The sequence below is a fragment of the Lissotriton helveticus genome, chromosome 2_2, assembly GCF_964261635.1.
Source record: "Lissotriton helveticus chromosome 2_2, aLisHel1.1, whole genome shotgun sequence".
NCBI lineage: Eukaryota > Metazoa > Chordata > Amphibia > Caudata > Salamandridae > Lissotriton > Lissotriton helveticus.
In genome coordinates, this window is record NC_136060.1 from 520289371 (window position 1) to 520312409 (window position 23039).

General features: G+C 55.6%; 1 protein-coding gene across 1 annotated transcript in view; it reads left to right on the top strand.

Annotated features, from left to right (window-relative positions):
- Window positions 1-3161: 3161 nt before the first annotated feature.
- Window positions 3162-23039, top strand: part of LOC144821620 (uncharacterized) — a 28971-nt gene continuing 9093 nt past the window's right edge. The window contains exon 1 of the mRNA XM_078678858.1: window positions 3162-3255. The gene's annotated coding sequence lies outside the window, so the exon portion shown is untranslated. The remainder of the gene's footprint in view (window positions 3256-23039) is intronic.

Below are 23039 nucleotides of genomic sequence, written 5' to 3' on the forward strand. Positions count from 1 at the left end.
GAGGGGATACACTTACTATGGGACATCCTCCTGCCGGGGGATTGGATCGTCAGACTAGACCACCAGTTCTAGACCTCCAGTTCGCTTGGGAGGACCACATTTTCAAATTTCGGGCTCTGCCCTTCGGCCTCTTTTCAGCCCTGTGGTGCTTCACGAAGCTGTTGCGCCCAGTGATGTAAATGCTCCGCAAGAGGAGGGTGAAAATGATCTTCTACCTGGACGATATCCCTATTATGGATCGGTCTTGGGTTCATCTCACCCGCAACGTGAACATGACTATTGCATTACTGCAGGACCTGGGCTTTGTCATCAACAAACAAAAGTCGGAACTGCGCCCAGTGCAACACACGGTCTTCCTGGGATTTCTCATAGATTCCGTCTCAGCATCCCTGGGCCTGCCAGCGTCAAAGGTGAACAAAATAAGAAAGGAACTCTTGCAGGTCCTCTGGAGGGACAGAATCTCGTTATGCCAGCTGGCCAGGATAGTGAGCGTTCTCTTGTCTTCGATCCAGGCCATATTCCCGGGCCCATTACACTACAGTGCACTCCAGAGATTGAAAGCTCAGCATCTACGGAGGGGTCTTACCTACTCAGAAATCCTTTCCCTTACAGAGGAAGCCAGGACGGAACTCCAGTGGTGAGTCGACCACATGACAGCCTGGAATGGGCGGGTGATCTTTGGATCGACCCCGGTTATGGTGATAGAGTCGGACTCCAGCAGATTGGGCTGGGGAGGCTGATGTGGAGGAATCTCGATGGGAGGCAGATGGTCAGAGAAAGAGTTACCGTTGCACATCAACTGTCTAGAGTTACTGGCAGGATCCTTTGCGGTGAAATTCCTCACCAAAGACAGAGTCTCTTGTTGCATCCTGTTGAGAATGGACAACATCTCGGCAGTGCAGTACATCAACCGCCTGGGCGGCCCTCGATCGCGGGTCTTATCCCAACCTGGCAAAGGACTTTTGGCACTATTGCCTCCAGAAACAGATCTCAGTGATGGCGGAATACCTTCCCGGCCTACAAAACACGGTAACGGATTGGAAGCCCAGGAACTTCTCCGACTACAGCGACTGGCAGCTAGATCGTGCGGTGTTCCTGGCTTTGATGGACAGATGGAGACCCTGCAGTCTGGACCTTTTTGCCTCACGACTGAACCACCAACTTCCACGATTCATGAGCTGGAGACTGGACCTGGAAGCCATGGTGGTGGACGCCTTTCTCCAAGACTGGTCGATAGAGTACCCTTATGCGTTTCCCCCTTTCATGATGATACCCAGAGTAGCGGCCCAAGTTCGGCGGCAGACAGCTCCCATAGTATTGATCCAGCCAATTTGGTTCCCAACGTTGATGGAGCTGTTGTGGGATTGCCCGATACAGCTGCCCTCATTTTCTTCAATTCTCAAGGACCCCCAGGGGGGGCTGTTGGTGCTTCAGGGTCATTTGCAACTCATGGCATGAAGGATTTCATCAGATGCTGCAAACCTCATCCAGCAGGCATGGGCATCAGGTACAGTCAAAAGGTATCGCTTGGCTTGGAGACGATGGCACCATTGGTGTCTGGAGAGACAAGTAGATCCCATGGGGACAAAGGTTACTCACATTCTAAATTTCCTAGCGGAATTGTCCCAAGCTGGCCTGGCTTATCGAACAATTAACTCTTTTTGTTTGGCCATCTCAGCAGGGCACTGTGAGATTGATAGCAAACTGGCAGGGGAACATCCCTGGGTTTGTAAGTTAATGCGAGGCAGCTGAGGCTAGATATTCGGGCATGGTGAACGTTAATCTATTGCTGAGACTTCTTCTTGGTTGGCAGGATAATCAATATCTGTTCCATAAGGAGCTGTCAGCTAAACTAGCCATCCTACTATGTCTCATCTCATGTAAGCGAGTTTCGGATGTCAGAGCTCTGGACATCACAGCAAGAGTTTTTACCCTGGATGGGGTCACCTTTACCATATCAAGAAGGACAAAGACCAATACCAGGTTGATATCTTATCCTTCCTTTCCTAAGTTGTGTGTGATGAGGTGCATTAAGGCATATGAGGAGATGACCTTTGAGCTCTGTCCCCCTGGGAAAGGCAATAACTTATCGCCATGCAGAAACCTTTCAAGGCGGATTCCTCCCCCTCCATTGCCAGGTGGGTTCGATGGATCATGTCAGAGGCTGGTGTGGATGTGAGTAAATTTGGTGCACCTTCCATAAGAAGAGCTATGGCATCAAAAGCCATTCAGGTAGGTGGTAGGCTGAAAGATATTATAAATGCAGCTGATTGGTCATCGCATTCTACCTTTAAGAGGTTTTACATGAAGCCCATTTCAGAAGCGGCGTCTCTGGTCATAAGTAAGCTTTGAACATGCGTAATCCTCGCCTCTGTCCTGATATAGAGTGAAAAATGACCTAGCTGACGAGAATGGAAGTTTCAATTCTATAAAGGACTAGGGGGTTACGACTATTCCACCCTGAGATGAATTTCGATCTCTGCCCGCCCAGGATGATTCGTTATCAGTAAGTAATTTGCTTCTATGATTATGTCTTTGATGAAATGCCATTGAAATTCTGTATAGTTGAAAGTTTGCATTCTGAATGGTTTTCATTTTTCATGAATACTGTGAAGATCCCAGTATACTGGGGAATTGGATAACGGGATTATCTCTGTATTGCACCAAAGATTTGTCGCCCGACGCTGGTGCAGGAGCCCAGGGTTCGAGCCTCGGGGCCGCGTCCACGTCCTGTGATTCTGGGCAAATCCCTTCATCTCCCCGTGCCTGAATGTTCGTGTAAACACGGTGCTCAGGTAAAGCGCTCCAATACCTGCGGGTCGAGTTCGCGCTATTATTATTATTATTATTATATAAAATAGAACATCCTCCGGTGAAGAGGAGGAAGCGGAAGGGACGTCACAGGTGTATTTATGATGGACGGTTATACGATTGGACCACGGTTGCCATGGAGACGGCTCCCCAGTGGCTCATGGGATATGTAGTCTGTAATGGCGTACTGTGTTTTTTGTTTGTTGATCTTTAAAAGTGCTGTGGAAATACAGTGAAGGGAGAGATGCATAACCCTGGCCCCTCCCCCTCCCCCCTCCAGCCCCCGCTCTGGCCCTGCCGTGAGGCGGCAGGAATGGGGAATACCCGGCCGCGCGCCTCTCCCGGAAGTACCCCCACGGGCCGTAGAAACAAGCCCGAAGCAGGCCCCGCCCACACAAGGCTCGGCGGCGGGGCTCATCCTTCCGGAGCGGACCCGCGGGGCCGGTAAGTGAAACCCTTTGGTCTTACTGGTCGAGGTTTGCGCGCGTGACCGAGGCCTGGCGCGTGCGTGCGTGTGTGTGTGTGGAATGAATGAATGACACGAGGAACAGAGCTCAGAATCTCATCCGCGCCGCTGAAAGGAGGGACGAGCCGTGTGCTTCCGGCCCGTGCGGTTATTCCCCATTCCCTGGACGCAGCCTCAGCCCCCCCCCCCCCCCCCAGCACCAAGGAGGAGACTGAGAGGGGTCAGCACAGAGGGCTCAGCCCAGAGACAGGGGCCCCCGAGAGGGGTCAGCCCAGAGACAGGGGCCCCAGAGAGGGGTCAGCACAGAGACAGGGGCCCCTGAGAGGGGTCAGCACAGAGACAGGGGCCCCTGAGAGGGGTCAGCACAGAGACAGCCAGGGGCCCCTGAGAGGGCTCAGCCCAGAGACAGGGGCCCCCGAGAGGGGTCAGCACAGAGACAGGGGCCCCTGAGCGGGGTCAGCACAGAGACAGGGGCCCCTGAGAGGGGTCAGCGCAGAGACAGGGGCCCCTGAGAGGGGTCAGCACAGGGACAGGGGCCCCTGAGAGGGGTCAGCACAGAGACAGGAGCCCCCGAGAGGGGTCAGCACAGAGACAGGGCCCCCTGAGAGGGGTCAGCACAGAGACAGGGGCCCCTGAGAGGGGTCAGCACAGAGACAGGGGCCCCTGAGAGGGGTCAGCACAGAGACAGGGGCCCCTGAGAGGGGTCAGCACAGAGACAGGGGCCCCTGAGAGGGCTCAGCCCAGAGACAGGGGCCCCCGAGAGGGGTCAGCCCAGAGACAGGGGCCCCAGAGAGGGGTCAGCACAGAGACAGGGGCCCCTGAGAGGGGTCAGCACAGAGACAGGGGCCCCTGAGAGGGGTCAGCACAGAGACAGGAGCCCCCGAGAGGGGTCAGCACAGAGACAGGGGCCCCTGAGAGGGGTCAGCACAGAGACAGCCAGGGGCCCCTGAGAGGGGTCAGCACAGAGACAGGGCCCCCGAGAGGGGTCAGCCCAGAGACAGGGGCCCCAGAGAGGGGTGAGCACAGAGACAGGGCCCCTGAGAGGGGTCAGCACAGAGACAGGGGCCCCTGAGAGGGGTCAGCACAGAGACAGCCAGGGGCCCCTGAGAGGGGTCAGCACAGAGACAGGGCCCCCGAGAGGGGTCAGCACAGAGACAGGGCCCCCGAGAGGGGTCAGCCCAGAGACAGGGGCCCCAGAGAGGGGTGAGCACAGAGACAGGGGCCCCTGAGAGGGGTCAGCACAGAGACAGGGCCCCTGAGAGGGGTCAGCACAGAGACAGGGGCCCCTGAGGGGTCAGCACAGAGACAGGGGCCCCTGAGAGGGCTCAGCACAGAGACAGGGGCCCCTGAGAGGGCTCAGCGCAGAGACAGGGGCCCCTGAGAGGGCTCAGCACAGAGACAGGGGCCCCTGAGGGGTCAGCACAGAGACAGGGGCCCCTGAGAGGGCTCAGCACAGAGACAGGGGCCCCTGAAAGGGCTCAGCACAGAGCCAGGGGCCCCTGAGAGGGCTCAGCAGAGACAGGGGCCCCTGAGAGGGGTCGCACAGAGACAGGGGCCCCTGAGAGGGGTCAGCACAGAGACAGGGGCCCCTGAGAGGGGTCAGCACAGAGACAGGGCCCCCGAGAGGGGTCAGCACAGAGACAGGGGCCCCTGAGAGGGGCCAGCACAGAGACAGGGGCCCCTGAGAGGGGCCAGCACAGAGACAGGGGCCCCTGAGAGGGGTCAGCACAGAGACAGGGGCCCCTGAGAGGGGTCAGCACAGAGACAGGGGCCCCTGAGAGGGGTCAGGGAAGAGACAGGGGCCCCTGAGAGGGGTCAGCACAGAGACAGGGCCCCCGAGAGGGGTCAGCACAGAGACAGGGGCCCCTGAGAGGGCTCAGCACAGAGACAGGGGCCCCTGAGAGGGGCCAGCACAGAGACAGGGGCCCCTGAGAGGGGTCAGCACAGAGACAGGGGCCCCTGAGAGGGGTCAGCACAGAGACAGGGGCCCCTGAGAGGGGTCAGGGAAGAGACAGGGGCCCCTGAGAGGGGTCAGCACAGAGACAGGGCCCCCGAGAGGGGTCAGCACAGAGACAGGGGCCCCTGAGAGGGCTCAGCACAGAGACAGGGGCCCCTGAGAAGGGTCAGCACAGAGACAGGGCCCCCGAGAGGGGTCAGCACAGAGACAGGGCCCCCGAGAGGGGTCAGCACAGAGACAGGGGCCCCTGAGAGGGGTCAGCACAGAGACAGGGGCCCCTGAGAGGGGTCAGCACAGAGACAGGGGCCCCTGAGAGGGCTCAGCACAGAGACAGGGGCCCCTGAGGGGTCAGCACAGAGACAGGGGCCCCTGAGAGGGCTCAGCACAGAGACAGGGGCCCCTGAGAGGGCTCAGCACAGAGACAGGGGCCCCTGAGAGGGCTCAGCACAGAGACAGGGGCCCCTGAGGGGTCAGCACAGAGACAGGGGCCCCTGAGGGGTCAGCACAGAGACAGGGGCCCCTGAGGGGTCAGCACAGAGACAGGGGCCCCTGAGAGGGCTCAGCACAGAGACAGGGGCCCCTGAGAGGGGTCAGCACAGAGACAGGGGCCCCTGAGAGGGGTCAGCACAGAGACAGGGGCCCCTGAGCGGGGTCAGCACAGAGACAGGGGCCCCTGAGAGGGGTCAGCACAGAGACAGGGGCCCCTGAGAGGGGTCAGCACAGAGACAGGGGCCCCTGAGAGGGGTCAGCACAGAGACAGGGGCCCCTGAGAGTGGTCAGCACAGAGACAGGGGCCCCTGAGAGGGCTCAGCCCAGAGACAGGGGCCCCTGAGAGGGCTCAGCCCAGAGACAGGGGCCCCTGAGAGGGCTCAGCCCAGAGACAGGGGCCCCTGAGAGTGGTCAGCACAGAGACAGGGGCCCCTGAGAGGGGTCAGCACAGAGACAGGGGCCCCTGAGAGGGGTCAGCACAGAGACAGGGGCCCCTGAGAGGGGTCAGCACAGAGACAGGGGCCCCTGAGAGGGGTCAGCACAGAGACAGGGGCCCCTGAGAGGGGTCAGCACAGAGACAGGGGCCCCTGAGAGGGGTCAGCACAGAGACAGGGCCCCTGAGAGGGGCCAGCACAGAGACAGGGGCGCCCGTGAGAGGGGCCAGCACAGAGACAGGGGCCCCTGAGAGGGGTCAGCACAGAGACAGGAGCCCCTGAGAGGGGCCAGCACAGAGACAGGGCCCCTGAGAGGGGTCAGCACAGAGGGGTCAGCACAGAGACAGGGGCCCCTGAGAGGGCTCAGCACAGAGACAGGGGCCCCTGAGAGGGGTCAGCACAGAGACAGGGCCCCCGAGAGGGGTCAGCACAGAGACAGGGCCCCCGAGAGGGGTCAGCACAGAGACAGGGGCCCCTGAGAGGGGTCAGCACAGAGACAGGGGCCCCTGAGAGGGGTCAGCACAGAGACAGGGGCCCCTGAGAGGGCTCAGCACAGAGACAGGGGCCCCTGAGGGGTCAGCACAGAGACAGGGGCCCCTGAGAGGGCTCAGCACAGAGACAGGGGCCCCTGAGAGGGCTCAGCACAGAGACAGGGGCCCCTGAGAGGGCTCAGCACAGAGACAGGGGCCCCTGAGAGGGCTCAGCACAGAGACAGGGGCCCCTGAGGGGTCAGCACAGAGACAGGGGCCCCTGAGGGGTCAGCACAGAGACAGGGGCCCCTGAGAGGGCTCAGCACAGAGACAGGGGCCCCTGAGAGGGGTCAGCACAGAGACAGGGGCCCCTGAGAGGGGTCAGCACAGAGACAGGGGCCCCTGAGCGGGGTCAGCACAGAGACAGGGGCCCCTGAGCGGGGTCAGCACAGAGACAGGGGCCCCTGAGAGGGGTCTGCACAGAGACAGGGGCCCCTGAGAGGGGTCAGCACAGAGACAGGGGCCCCTGAGAGGGGTCAGCACAGAGACAGGGGCCCCTGAGAGGGGTCAGCACAGAGACAGGGGCCCCTGAGAGTGGTCAGCACAGAGACAGGGGCCCCTGAGAGGGCTCAGCCCAGAGACAGGGGCCCCTGAGAGTGGTCAGCACAGAGACAGGGGCCCCTGAGAGGGGTCAGCACAGAGACAGGGGCCCCTGAGAGGGGTCAGCACAGAGACAGGGGCCCCTGAGAGGGGTCAGCACAGAGACAGGGGCCCCTGAGAGGGGTCAGCACAGAGACAGGGGCCCCTGAGAGGGGTCAGCACAGAGACAGGGGCCCCTGAGAGGGGTCAGCACAGAGACAGGGCCCCTGAGAGGGGTCAGCGCAGAGACAGGGCCCCTGAGAGGGGTCAGCACAGAGACAGGGGCGCCCGTGAGAGGGGCCAGCACAGAGACAGGGGCCCCTGAGAGGGGTCAGCACAGAGACAGGAGCCCCTGAGAGGGGTCAGCACAGAGACAGGGGCCCCTGAGAGGGGTCAGCACAGAGACAGGGGCCCCTGAGAGGGTCAGCACAGAGACAGGGGCCCCTGAGAGGGGTCAGCCCAGAGACAGGGGCCCCTGAGAGGGGTCAGCCCAGAGACAGGGGCCCCCGAGAGGGGTCAGCACAGAGACAGGGGCCCCCGAGAGGGGTCAGCACAGAGACAGGGGCCCCCGAGAGGGGTCAGCACAGAGACAGGGGCCCCCGAGAGGGGTCAGCACAGAGACAGGGGCCCCCGAGAGGGGTCAGCACAGAGACAGGGGCCCCTGAGAGGGGTCAGCACAGAGACAGGGGCTCCTGAGAGGGGTCAGCCCAGAGACAGGGGCCCCCGAGAGGGGTCAGCCCAGAGACAGGGGCCCCCGAGAGGGGTCAGCCCAGAGACAGGGGCCCCCGAGAGGGGTCAGCCCAGAGACAGGGGCCCCCGAGAGGGGTCAGCACAGAGACAGGGGCCCCCGAGAGGGGTCAGCACAGAGACAGGGGCCCCTGAGAGGGGTCAGCACAGAGACAGGGCCCCTGAGAGGGGTCAGCACAGAGACGGGGGCCCCTCAGAGGGGTCAGCACAGAGACGGGGGCCCCTGAGAGTGGTCAGCACAGAGACAGGGGCCCCTGAGAGGGGTCAGCACAGAGACAGGGGCCCCTGAGAGGGGTCAGCACAGAGACAGGGGCCCCTGAGAGGGGTCAGCACAGAGACAGGGGCCCCTGAGAGGGGTCAGCACAGAGACAGGGCCCCTGAGAGGGGTCAGCACAGAGACAGGGGCGCCCGTGAGAGGGGCCAGCACAGAGACAGGGGCCCCTGAGAGGGGTCAGCACAGAGACAGGAGCCCCTGAGAGGGGTCAGCACAGAGACAGGGGCCCCTGAGAGGGGTCAGCACAGAGACAGGGGCCCCTGAGAGGGGTCAGCACAGAGACAGGGGCCCCTGAGAGGGGTCAGCACAGAGACAGGGGCCCCTGAGAGGGGTCAGCACAGAGACAGGGGCCCCTGAGAGGGGTCAGCACAGAGCCAGGGGCCCCTGAGAGGGCTCAGCAGAGACAGGGGCCCCTGAGAGGGGTCGCACAGAGACAGGGGCCCCTGAGAGGGGTCAGCACAGAGACAGGGGCCCCTGAGAGGGGTCAGCACAGAGACAGGGGCCCCTGAGAGGGGTCAGCACAGAGACAGGGGCCCCTGAGAGGGGTCAGCACAGAGACAGGGGCCCCTGAGAGGGGTCAGCCCAGAGACAGGGGCCCCCGAGAGGGGTCAGCCCAGAGACAGGGGCCCCCGAGAGGGGTCAGCCCAGAGACAGGGGCCCCCGAGAGGGGTCAGCACAGAGACAGGGGCCCCCGAGAGGGGTCAGCACAGAGACAGGGGCCCCCGAGAGGGGTCAGCACAGAGACAGGGGCCCCTGAGAGGGGTCAGCACAGAGACAGGGGCCCCTGAGAGGGGTCAGCACAGAGACAGGGGCTCCTGAGAGGGGTCAGCCCAGAGACAGGGGCCCCCGAGAGGGGTCAGCACAGAGACAGGGGCCCCCGAGAGGGGTCAGCACAGAGACAGGGGCCCCCGAGAGGGGTCAGCACAGAGACAGGGGCCCCTGAGAGGGGTCAGCACAGAGACAGGGCCCCTGAGAGGGGTCAGCACAGAGACCGGGCCCCTCAGAGGGGTCAGCACAGAGACGGGGGCCCCTCAGAGGGGTCAGCACAGAGACAGGGGCCCCTGAGAGGGGTCAGCACAGAGACAGCCAAGGGCCCCTGAGAGTGCTCAGCACAGAGACAGGGCCCCTGAGAGTGCTCAGCACAGAGACAGGGGCCCCTGAGAGGGGTCAGCGCAGAGACAGGGGCCCCTGAGAGGGGTCAGCGCAGAGACAGGGGCCCCTGAGAGGGGTCAGCACAGAGACAGGGGCCCCTTAGAGGGGTCAGCACAGAGACGGGCCCCTGAGAGGGGTCAGCACAGAGACAGGGGCCCCTGAGAGTGGTCAGCACAGAGACAGGGGCCCCTGAGAGGGGTCAGCACAGAGACAGGGGCCCCTGAGAGGGGTCAGCACAGAGACAGGGGCCCCTGAGAGTGGTCAGCACAGAGACAGGGGCCCCAGAGAGGGGTCAGCACAGAGACAGGGGCCCCTGAGAGGGGTCAGCACAGAGACAGGGGCCCCTGAGAGGGGTCAGCGCAGAGACAGGGGCCCCTGAGAGGGGTCAGCGCAGAGACAGGGCCCCTGAGAGGGGTCAGCGCAGAGACAGGGGCCCCTGAGAGGGGTCAGCGCAGAGACAGGGGCCCCTGAGAGGGGTCAGCACAGAGACAGGGGCCCCTGAGAGGGGTCAGCACAGAGACAGGGGCCCCTGAGAGGGGTCAGCACAGAGACAGGGGCCCCTGAGAGGGGTCAGCACAGAGACAGGGGCCCCTGAGAGGGGTCAGCACAGAGACAGGGGCCCCTGAGAGGGCTTAGCACAGAGACAGGGGCCCCTGAGAGGGGTCAGCACAGAGACAGGGGCCCCTGAGAGGGGTCAGCACAGAGAAAGGGGCCCCTGAGAGGGGTCAGCACAGAGACAGGGGCCCCTGAGAGGAGTCAGCACAGAGACAGGGGCCCCTGAGAGGGGTCAGCACAGAGACAGGGGCCCCTGAGAGGGGTCAGCACAGAGACAGCCAGGGCCCCTGAGAGGGGTCAGCACAGAGAGAGGGGTCAGCACAGAGACAGGGGCCCCTGAGAGGGGTCAGCACAGAGACTGAGGCCCCCGAGAGTGGTCAGCACAGAGACAGGGGCCCCTGAGAGGGGTCAGCACAGAGACAGCCAGGGGCCCCTGAGAGGGGTCAGCACTGAGACAGGGGCCCCTGAGAGGAGTCAGCACAGAGACAGGGCCCCCCCGAGAGGGGTCAGCACAGAGACAGGAGCCCCTGAGAGGGGTCAGCACAGAGACTGGGGCCCCTGAGAAGGGTCAGCACAGAGACAGCCAGGGGCCCCTGAGAGGGGTCAGCACAGAGACAGGGGCCCCTGAGAGGGGTCAGCACAGAGACAGGGCCCCTGAGAGGGGTCAGCACAGAGACAGCCAGGGGCCCCTGAGAGGGGTCAGCACAGAGACTGAGGCCCCCGAGAGGGGTCAGCACAGAGACAGGGGCCCCTGAGAGGGGTCAGCACAGAGACAGCCAGGGGCCCCTGAGAGGGGTCAGCACTGAAACAGGGGCCCCTGAGAGGAGTCAGCACAGAGACAGGCCCCCCCCGAGAGGGGTCAGCACAGAGACAGGAGCCCCTGAGAGGGGTCAGCACAGAGACTGGGGCCCCTGAGAAGGGTCAGCACAGAGACAGCCAGGGGCCCCTGAGAGGGGTCAGCACAGAGACAGGGGCCCCTGAGAGGGGTCAGCACAGAGACAGCCAGGGGCCCCTGAGAGGGGTCAGCACAGAGACTGAGGCCCCCGAGAGGGGTCAGCACAGAGACAGGGGCCCCTGAGAGGGGTCCGCACAGACAGCCAGGGCCCCTGAGAGGGGTCAGCACAGAGACAGGGGCCCCTGAGAGGGGTCAGCACAGAGACAGGGGCCCCTGAGAGGGCTCAGCCCAGAGACAGGGGCCCCTGAGAGGGCTCAGCCCAGAGACAGGGGCCCCTGAGAGGGCTCAGCCCAGAGACAGGGGCCCCTGAGAGGGCTCAGCCCAGAGACAGGGGCCCCTGAGAGGGCTCAGCCCAGAGACAGGGGCCCCTGAGAGGGCTCAGCCCAGAGACAGGGGCCCCTGAGAGGGCTCAGCCCAGAGACAGGGGCCCCTGAGAGGGCTCAGCCCAGAGACAGGGGCCCCTGAGAGGGCTCAGCCCAGAGACAGGGGCCCCTGAGAGGGCTCAGCCCAGAGACAGGGGCCCCTGAGAGGGCTCAACACAGAGCCAGGGGCCCCTGAGAGGGCTCAGCACAGAGACAGGGGCCCCTGAGAGGGCTCAGCACAGAGACAGGGGCCCCTGAGAGGGCTCAGCACAGAGACAGGGGCCCCTGAGAGGGCTCAGCACAGAGACAGGGGCCCCTGAGAGGGCTCAGCACAGAGACAGGGGCCCTGGGAGGGCTCAGCACAGAGACAGGGGCCCCTGAGAGGGCTCAGCACAGAGACAGGGGCCCTGGGAGGGGTCAGCACAGAGACAGGGGCCCCTGGGAGGGCTCAGCACAGAGACAGCCAAGGGCCCCTGAGAGGGCTCAGCACAGAGACAGCCAAGGGCCCCTGAGAGGGCTCAGCACAGAGACAGCCAAGGGCCCCTGAGAGGGCTCAGCACAGAGACAGCCAAGGGCCCCTGAGAGGGCTCAGCACAGAGACAGGGGCCCCTGAGAGGGGTCAGCACAGAGACAGGGGCCCCTGAGAGGGGTCAGCACAGAGACAGCCAGGGGCCCCTGAGAGGGGTCAGCACAGAGACAGCCAGGGGCCCCTGAGAGGGGTCAGCACAGAGACAGCCAGGGGCCCCTGAGAGGGGTCAGCACAGAGACAGCCAGGGGCCCCTGAGAGGGGTCAGCACAGAGACAGCCAGGGGCCCCTGAGAGGGGTCAGCACAGAGACAGGGGCCCCTGAGAGGGGTCAGCACAGAGACAGGGGTCAGCACAGAGACAGGGGCCCCAGAGAGGGGTGAGCACAGAGACAGGGGCCCCTGAGAGGGGTGAGCACAGAGACAGGGGCCCCTGAGAGGGGTGAGCACAGAGACAGCCAGGGCCCCTGAAAGAGGTCAGCACAGAGACAGGGGCCCCTGAGAGGGGTCAGCACAGAGACAGGGCCCCTGAGAGGGGTCAGCACAGAGACAGGGGCCCCTTAGAGGGCTCAGCACAGAGACAGGGGCTCCTGAGAGGGGTCAGCACAGAGACAGGGCCCCCGAGAGGGGTCAGCACAGAGACAGGGCCCCCGAGAGGGGTCAGCACAGAGACAGGGGCCCCGAGAGGGGTCAGCACAGAGACAGGGCCCCCGAGAGGGGTCAGCACAGAGACAGCCAGGGGCCCCTGAGAGGAGTCAGCACAGAGACAATAGAACCAAGGGGCTAGCACTGTGAAAAAATGTTTGACAACTAACAAAGGTCAAATAATGCAAGTGTAGATGGCAAACAGAGAATTAAACACATATATTGAGTCATTTAGCAAGACTTAATCGTTAGACAGGCTTGTCTCAAGCGGCAGCAGCAAAGAAAATGGAGGAATTGCTCTTTCCTTGGACTGACATAGGGCGTAATGGGCTCTAATTGGTGGTTGGTTTATGGGTAATGTAGTTTCTATTTTAGCTGTTTTGATTGGCTTTTGAAGTTTTGCTGTAAAGATTGAGAAGCATAATCTGAGCCTCTGGCCCTGACAGAATTCACATGAAGCGGGTCTCATGTGCCCCATAAACGCTGCTTCTATTCCATCGTACTGGCTCCTGTTCTTGGTGTAACGTGTCACTCAACCAATTTATCTCAAATGATTTTGCTGCTTTGTTATGTATTTCTACTTGTCATTGTTTTCTGTATTCCTTCATTGAATGGTAATAATGTGAAAAGGGTACTCCCACAATTAATTTTAGGTCTGTAGGAGGGATAAACAATAGAAACAACAATAAGGAACCTCTGAACTGACCTATATGATTTTAAAGTGACTAAATCTACAATTTTAGTGCATGCAACACATGTAAAAAGTTTCAAACAGACATGTTATTTATTTTTCTTTTTTTACTATTTATTTTCATTTGTTTGTCAAAGAACAAAAATATTTATGGCATTTTTAAGAAATTCATTATTACACTGCATGACTTGACAAATTCATTAAATACAAAAGTTAAGACAGAAGAACTCAACATGAACCCCAGATATAGTTAAATAGTACAAATTATCACATCATCATTCATTCCTGAACTATCTCACCATGACAACCACTCATACATACTCATACAAAAACTATATAGAGACAACTAAGACAACAAGGGAAGGCAGTACAACTGAGATACTATGAGTATTCACAAATTCTATATCTTGATGTTCCATGGGTTATATATTGCTTTGTTCTTTATTTCTTTTTGTCGGCTCAAATATGGATCTCAGGTGTATAGGGCCTACGTACGTTTTGGTGAACATGTATAACTTATATCACCTTCTTCGGGGCCAACATAGACAAAGACATATACATATAAATATAAAAACTGGGGGATCTTCTCATCTGAAAATGAATATATAACACATTAAATATTTTTGTGCTGCATCCTTGGCATCTCAAACGAACTCCATCTGATACATAATACTTATTAGGTGTGCTACGAGGTGAACAGGAAGCTAGCGATTCTAGAGCTATCATATAATAGAGGGGATTGTGTCTTATTGTGATTACCCCTGGTTGACAAAGGGGATAGTCAGCATGCCCGCAAAATACCAGTAGTGAAAGAAAAGAAAAAGTAAAAGAAAGCCAGAGTTACACCTAGAGTATGGTCGTTATGGCTAAGTATAGTGACAAAGTCCTTCACCAATAATAGAACAATGAAATATACCTACCTGGAAATAAATATAGCAGCGTCTTATAGTGAAAGACTAAGAAAGCGCTGTCCCATTATGCAGAGCACGACTCTGAAAAGAGGGATACTTTGGAGATCACAGGTCTTACCCAGTACGATATTTATCTGTAATAAGCAAGTAAGGAGGGGGGACTGGAAGGAGGAAACAAATATCCTCCAATTACTTACAATTTGCAAGATATTGGATGTCCTCTCTTGATAGTTATGTACTGAAGGAAGTGCCCAAAAAGCGATATCCCATTAGAGATGCCAGGATGTGGGCAACATAGCCTGAAAGGGGGCAACAGACAAGGCTATGAGCTATCTGATCATATGTGTGTACTCTCCCTGCAAAGCTCAGTTAGCTAACAGTACATCTCACCTAATACATGGTCATACGTTGCCTCCGATTTCTATATTTCAAAATGCGATCGCGTTCAGCGGCTGTCCTCCTATGTTAACGAAGTATGCCTATCACAAGAAAAAAGGCACTATTGTTAAACCTAAATCCTAGGCAGGTTGAACAAGATATTAATTGTGTCTTTGCGTCTGAGACTGGCAAACATGCTAGTGCTGCCTTAAAGGCAGGTTGGTAACGTGCCCGGTGCGGGAAGACGAACATGGTTTATATTAATAACCCGGCCAGCAGTAGTGATTAAGCTAGATTTATCTAGGTAAACTGGCATGGTTTATGTGGGGACATACAAACATGCTACTCATGCCTAGCAGGCAGGATGGTAATACGCCCAATGTGGAACAACGAACACAGTTTATATTCGTGACACGGCCAACAATACTAAAAGTAGGCGGGCATGATTTATTTACGGAGGATGTGGTAACCAAATAGTGGTTATACTTTAAGCCTCCCCGGGTCCTAACATATCCCAATGAGCCCTAACGCTCAAAGTCTCTTACCTAGTACATGTTCTGAGATGCTCCTCTAAGCGATCGATGGGCGTTCAGGGTCCGCGTGGCAGCTAATGAAAGTGTGAGGGCCTTTCTTTATATACATATGGAGAGAGCTCTCCCTACGCAAGTGTTTTCAATTAGCAAGCTCCCGCCTGTCAGGGATTCATAGAAATCGGCAGCGGACTACAGATACTGGGTTTGCCAAGGGCCAGGTTTAGCGTAGCTAGTAAAAATAGACAAAGGATATGAGAGTTCAGGCCAGACCTACCCAAAACGGCGCTCATAACCGAGACTACGATGGTACAACACTTTAACCGGAATGGTTGCAAAGTTACAATTAACGATCTAAAAGAGTATTGCAAATTTCATAGTAAGTATTAAGTGGAGAGAATATATAGATTTCACACGAATACCTTAACTACAAATATACTTAACAACCCCCATGGGGAGGCCATAAATACTACTGCAGAGTCTATTACATGTATTAGGTTGTCACTATCCACATAATCTCCTCGTTGAGCCCATGGCGGACCGTGTCCAAAGTATAAATCCAGTATGACTCACGCTGCTTTCTAAGCTTGGCAGTGTCCTTACCTGGAATTATGCGTATACGCTCCAAAATCAGCCATCGCATGTCTCTCTCTGTGTGTTCGTGCTGCTGGTAGTGTGCAACCATAGGTGCATTCACTTTGCCTGTTCTCACGGCAGACTTATGTTCTGAGAACCTAACCCAAAATTCTCTTGCTGTCTCACCCACATATCCTATGTCACAGGGACATAGTATAAGATAGATGATATTTGAGCTTTTGCAGTTGGTCATTTCTCCAAGGAGACCTGATTTTTTTGCCATAGGTCCAGGTTTGACTAGTGATAGCTTGATCACATGCGTGGCAGGTGCCACATCTGTGATTTCCTTTTGGGAGTGGCTGCCCATCTATAGTAGTTTGCCTCGTGATGATGTTACTACTCATTCTGCTATGGACCAGTTTGTCCCTCGAGTTAGGATTTCTTCTGAATGCCACCAGCGGGTTTTTAGGGCTCGCCTGGCGTTGGAGCGCGAAGCGCTCCCGCCAGCGAGTTCTATAGCCGCCTTGATCCCTGTCAAGGGAGTAGCAGCTGTGAACGAGCCCGACACAGAGCTGGGAACGAGCCGACTCAGGTCCGTGAATGCGCGGGAACGTCAACGTGCACGTTCACGTGCGTCACGCTCCTGTCCTCCCGCTTCTCTGCCGAGGCGCGCTCCAGGCCGACTTGCGGTTGCGGTGTGCGTCACAGCGTGTTCCAGCGGCCGGATGTAGGTAAGTGAGGGACGGGGGGCGGCGGGATTTGTTTGCTTTGTTGCTAGCTTGTTCCCAGTACTTTCCCAGTGAGTGCCGGCTGACCCAGGACTGAGTGACAGCCACTCCGCAGCATGAATGACGCCCCCAGTCCATGAGAAACGTGTGCTTGACGTGCTGGTCCTCAAACGCTTTTCCCGTGCAAGCAACTAACGTTCCATTTTCCTGAATCCGACATTTTAACGCGACGGCTTTTTAGGGAAACTATTGATAGGGATTGTAGCGCCAATTGTTTAACACCAGGAGGAAATGAGACCCAGGCGCTGAGGCCGAGTTGCAGGAGGCAGGAAGCATGCCTTTTAGGGTGAAGAGTCTTGAGTAAACGTTCCCAGAGCTCCGAAGAGAGCTCCTCCTTTCATCTAGATGGAAGGGTAGAAGCGAATGTTTTAGGAAGAGAAAACTACCGCCCTGGTTCCACCCTGGCACCACTCGGAGCCTGAGTAGTGCGAGCGCGGACCTCGGCGTCAGTCCGGAGGATTCACTCGGGTAAGGAGGGACTGGGTGTCTACGATAATAATCACTCAGTTAAAGTGCGGACTTGAGGGCATAACATATCACCTAATGTGGCCATGCCTGCGGTAATAATCACTCAGGAAGGGCTGCCTCCGGTAATACTCACTCGATAGAAACTGAGTGAATATCCCTATCTGAGCTAATATACTACACAGCAGGCATTGCCTGCCATAGCACTAATATACACCCGGGAGGGACGGTTCGTGCTAATTTATTCACTTAGCAGTGACTGAATGAGATAATATATCCACCTATTTCTACCTAGTAGTGACCGCCAGCGAAGATATATTCACTCACCAGGGACTTCATACGCTAACATACATACATACGCTAACATATTAATTAAGGAAAGACTCCTTTTGCTAATATCCACTCAGCAGGGACTACCTGAGATCATTTATTCACTTAAGTAGTGACTGCCTGTAGTATTTTATGTGCTTAAGTGTGCCCGCCTGCATTAATATATTCACTTACGAGTGACTTGAGGCAGTAACATGATTTCACATACTAACTCAGGAGGCACTCCTTGCACTAATATTCACTGAGGAGGGACGGCCAATGGGCTAGACTCACCTAGGAGAGACTTCTGAACTAATGTGCTCTGAGGAGGGAGTGCTCGGATTAAGGAATCCTACACCATTATTCACTAACCCTGAACTGCACTAGTGTTCACTCACGAGAAACACCTGCAGTAGTTTTCACTAATAACAAACGACTGCACTAGTGTTCACTATGCAGAAATGCTGTCCTGAGCAGGGGCGTCCACGCGCCAAAGCTTGGATTGTGGCACCATCGACTCCGTATTTCATCATTCAGAGGTAGATACAGTGAGAACGATTTGGTGCACTAGTGACACTGTCACTGTGAGTTACTAAGGAGCTGGTGTTTGGGTGATATTCTGGGAAAATCCTTTGTGGGCTTTGAGAAACACTCGAGCAGGCACAGCTTGTAGCCAGCAGCTTGCACTAATTTGTAGGCAAGAGCATTGTATGTGCGTGCTTACAGTGTGTGAGGACACAAGATTATGAGACCTTAATAAATGGAAACATAAGTGTGTGTCTGAGTCTGTCTGCGTCTCCTTGTCTTTGTGTGTGCCTGTATCCCAGCTCGATTGTTCGCGTGTGCTTCTCAACATTGTGTATAACTATGAGCGGGAGTGGGTTAGTGTTTGTGCACATTTTTGGTCAGTATGTGTGAGATAGTGCGTGTGAACGAGTTTTTGTGTTTTTAATGTCTGTGTGTAGAAGTGTGAGTGCAATAGGGAGAAGCAGTTAGCCAACAGATAGCAACATGGAGGACAGGGGAGAGAGTCATACATGAGGGAGCCAGCTCGAAAAACACAGGCACTATTATAAAGTACTCTACACAAAAGAAAAAAGTAGTGCTCGAAAAGCAAACAGCGGAAGCAGCGATGCCAGCCAATGAAGAGATTGTAAAGAGGCAATGCTCCATGTTATTGACACTCAGAGATGAAGCAGGCAAATGAGTGACATGGGAGCCAACCCATGTGAAGCATAGGCGGGCTCCAAGCCCTCGATGTTCCTGGTGAGCCACAATATGCCTCACAACAGACAGCGCATGTGCTGCCTATTAGGCTCAAACTAATCAGTATGGCATTTGACATATACATTGTGCTGTTAACTATGGAAAATCACAATAATACATTTCTCAAAGGTCATACAGACTTCATAGCTCTCTTCAAGTAAACACATCCTCCAAAAATCTGGGTGTACCTGTCAGGCAGTGATGACGCACAGAGTTAAAATCTTTCTTTAAGAAGGTATGTCATCGATGCTCTCATCAACTATACTTCAAATTCTTCATTCTAATGCTAGGTATATGATACAAAAACGTGTGTGGCATGCTATGATGATGATAATGCTGGACCTTATGGTCAAAGTTATTTTGCGGTCGCAAAGGCTCCGATTCACAAAATTGAAGCCTTTGCCACTGTAAAATAGCTTTTGGGTGTGTTAGAAACCTAAATAACGATCCGATAACTTCTTACCGAATCTCAAAATAGGTTTGTGATTACAGACCGAATTGCAAATTGAAAGAGGTGTGTTTAGGGTGTCCCTTCCAATTTGCAATTTCTAATGGTATGTACCAATAGTTTGCGCCACAATTGAAGTCATAAATCATTTATAGGTTACAGACACCTCGAAGTAGGTGGTAACCCACTTGCAAATGGGAAAGCGTCCCTTAGAAACTCCTTCCCATTTTTAGGTCTTGCTACGACGAACGCGCTGAAAGCGCGTTCTCGCTGCGAGAACTATAGTTGTCGTCTCAGCCGCCAACGAGTAAGAATGTGGAGACAAGACCTGGCCGCGCGCGCCGCGTTGTCCCATAGGATAACGTTGGGCGCGTGCGCTTTTGCATGGCAGACAGGCGGATCGCGACGCGTTCCTCATGAGCAGTTCCTTTGAAATGCAGGGGGATTGTGCTGTTCACGAGGCGCGCGGCGCTGATAGTGCTGGCTGCAGTTAGCATAGTGTGCCGCCTGACGTGTTTGTCCTTCTAACCTCCTGTGGGAAAACGAAATAAAGGGGAGAGGACGGTAACTTTGAAATAATCTGACCGGCGATATTAGCGAGACCAGCATCCGTCGGGGGACGCGCCGACCTACGCCACCCATCGGGAAAACAATTTACGTAACCAATAAACTTTGGGCCACACTCGCTAAATTGCATTCAGTTATCGTATAGTCAACTCCGGGTGCGGGACAAAACTGGCCTAGTGATATCAGCGAAACAGGAACTGGGGCGTGCTTCAACACTGCTCACCCCCATCCCTATGCACACCCGCACCCAGTTCGCACCCTCCGCCTCATCCCCGCGTGAAGCCTGCCCGCATGCCCTGCCGTTCGGAGCTTCCCCACCCTTTCCACTACTGCCAATTTGCCGGCTCAATATGGCAGCCGTTCCGAACGTGCCCCCCCCTTTCCTCCTGCGCTGTCCTTCTCCTGCACCAGCATAGGCTTTACCCCCCTCTAGTTACGCCACACCCTCTGCCCCTGCGCTCCCCCTCCCGTATCTGCAACTCTCCACGAGCGTCTAGCTATTCGTCAGCCCCCCCTCTCCTTGCCCCCGTCACAGGATGCGCACCTCTCCACCCATCTCCTGCCCGCACTCCGGCATATTGCCGCGCATCTAGTGGTGTACCGTGCAACACATCACCGGCCATCCCACGCAATGAAGCACTTCATACTATTACCTATGACGCTCAGCCATGTGCAGAAACATTACCTAGCAGCTCAGGCTAGGTGGCTCCTTGCCGTTCACATTTGACGGATAGTAGGGAGGGAGGGAAGGGTAGGATGAGCGGGAGTGAAGATCTTTGCCCAAACGCACAAGAAAAGAGGGGTGGGGGGGCTCGACACTCTGCATTCTCCTGACTTTTCCTAATGTTGTCTTCCTTGGCGCACTTCTGCAGAGACGTCCTCATCCAAAAACGCCACAAGCCACACTATTAACCTTATTTGTGAAGCACTCACACCTTCGGGTAAAGTCTGCGCTATATAAAACGCGCCAATTACATAAACAAAATTGCGCGTCCCTTCGCCCTGAAACTACGCCCCTCCCCCTTTTTTTTTTTCTTCACACACCTCGTGCTCCTGACCCCCAACCCCCCCCCCCCATCCCCTTTTGCCTCCAGTGAGACTCCCGCTGTCTTGGAAAAGTCCCCTTTAATGGCCTCCTCTTGAGCTTAACCCTCCTGCGCCTCCCCCCCCATGCGGCCCTTGCATAGGCAACCTTTGTACTTGTTTTTTAGTGTCTGCCTAGCTACTCCTGTCACCCCGCCCCCCTTCAAATCTGGCTATTACCGAATGACACCGATGAGAGGGAGTGATGCATACTGCAGAGGACGTAAATACCAGGAGTACCAAGGGGAGGACAACGGACTACTAACGGATGATGGGGAGTGATGCATACTTCTCCATGTTCACTCCTCCCATGCTGATCTCTAGAGGGCGCCCCCCACCACCCCTTGAGCCTCACTCTCCTGCCTCCCAGCAACCCCCTCCCCACTGCTGCCCCGTACCCTTCCCCCGCCCGTTCTTGTCATGCCCCAAGCCCCCTCCTAGAGCGCTGGCCCTTTAAACATGCACTATATAGGTGTCCTTAACCCAAGGAGCGACACTTCACGTTCTTGCGTCTAGCTCCGTTGGGTTCGTTCCTGTGCCTGACTTCCTGTGCCTGACTTCCGGTTTCTCTACGTCTTGGTGTTTGTCCGTTGTGAGAGTTCCTCGGCTCTGTTGGTTCGTTCTGAGCCTTTCCCGGCCGTCGCTCTCTTATGCACATTGCCTCCCCACCGCGCTTGTGTGCATTCGACACGTTCTGTGTCGCTTCGCAGTTAGGCGGCATTGCAGTATTCTCTTGTCTCGCCCGGCGGCCGGGTTTAACTCCGCCATCCGGCGAGATTCCCTTTCCTTACCCGTTGCCTCATTTTCAGCTCCGCTTGTCAGCCGGGCTTTGCTCCGCTGACGAGCCGGGCATCCTCCCTCTGCCTTTGGCCTCCTTTGGGTTCCGCTCCGCTTGTCAGCCGGGTTTAACTCCGCTGACGGGCCGGGCACACACTCTCCCTCACGTTGTCTTGCCTCACCGGGTTGCTCCGCTGCCAGCCGGGTTTTGCTCCGCTGGCGGCCGGGTTGTTTTCCGGTGTGCTGTACTTAGTTAGTTAGGTCTTTTCCTTTTCCCTGCTCATACCTAATTTACTTTGGGGTCATTCAGCTCTGGTGTTTATCACCTCCTTTGGACTTGACTTCTTGCGTGGACCAGTGAAGAGTGAGATACAGATACATGTTCCAGATATACGGTAACAGCGCATCCCCGCGCTGCATATTATATTGTTATAAGTAATACTGCATTTCGGTTTTGACTCCTTGTTTTGATCATTATAGATGTGGTTCTCACCATTAAGAATACTGACAATCGAATGCTTGTAATCAGAGTATCCTTTGGGGTGTGCTTCGAGGCTGTTAAGACAAAAGAACAGAGTGAGCAGGATATATTGTTAGTCACTCACTACACAAAGGTACATTGGGTCCGTAGGCTTATAAGGGTATTGTCTTCTTCACTGCAGCTCCAGTTTTATCCCTTTCCAGAGGTTTTCCCATATTCATTCAGGGACAGCAACATACAAACATCTAGGTATGTAAGGTTATGTCATATACTTGGGAATGTGATTGTCCTCTTCAGATTGAAGAATATAACTCTTTGCATTGCAGTCTCTCCTGATTACCAAGTCCACACGAAGGTTGAGACGACCAGTCTGAAGACCATCAACACCCACTTGTTACCCCAACCTTTCCTTGTTTTGTTTCCCTGTTTTCCCCTGGCTTGCCTCCTGTGCTCTAGTGCTTGATAGAGTGGGAAGGCAGCAGGGGAAGGCTGTGGATTGAACTTCGGATTCCTGACGCTCCTGCAGAATCTTCGTGTATCCTTTACAGTTCTCTCCTATAACCACTACAATGCAGCTCCCACCCAACCCACCCCTACCCCCCCACCTCACCTCGCACTCTGTCGCCGCTGCACCTCTTCTCCTGACAAAATTCCCCGGAGAAAGAGGTATGCTTAAAAAACATAAGTAGCATATTTAAAAAGTAACTTTGATTGCCCTTTTAATATTATATACCTTTTTTAGGTTCCTTATCCAATTTAATTATTCAAACTATCCCCATGGATAAGTTATTAGACATTATATTAGCAATTGCCTTCAATCTGATCAGTTTAAACTGGAAATCTTCCAATAAGCTATCATACAAATTGTGGTGAGACTCTGTGATCTCTCATCATAAGTTAGATACTATGTATGCCACACAAAGCTCATCTATTCATAACGTGCAATTATTATGGTTACCACTTAGTACAATCTTAGCAAAATTGGTAGTGATAAACTAAATATTTTACCTATATCTTCTGAGAACGTTTGTCCTCCATAAAATGTATCTACAGCAACAGCTAACCTTTCACAAACAATGTTTATATACCAATTGCAAATTAAAAAAATAAATAATGCAAAGCATTGTCATTTACAATGCCAGTAACTCAAACTTTAATGCGGCGAGACCTATTGCATTGCAAATGCTTGTTTCAACATGGTTGCTTCTTCATTGGTATTTAGAATCTTCCAGTTTTTACAAATTACTTGTCTGATCTTATCATTTAAAGTGGAATGATTCAGTACGCAT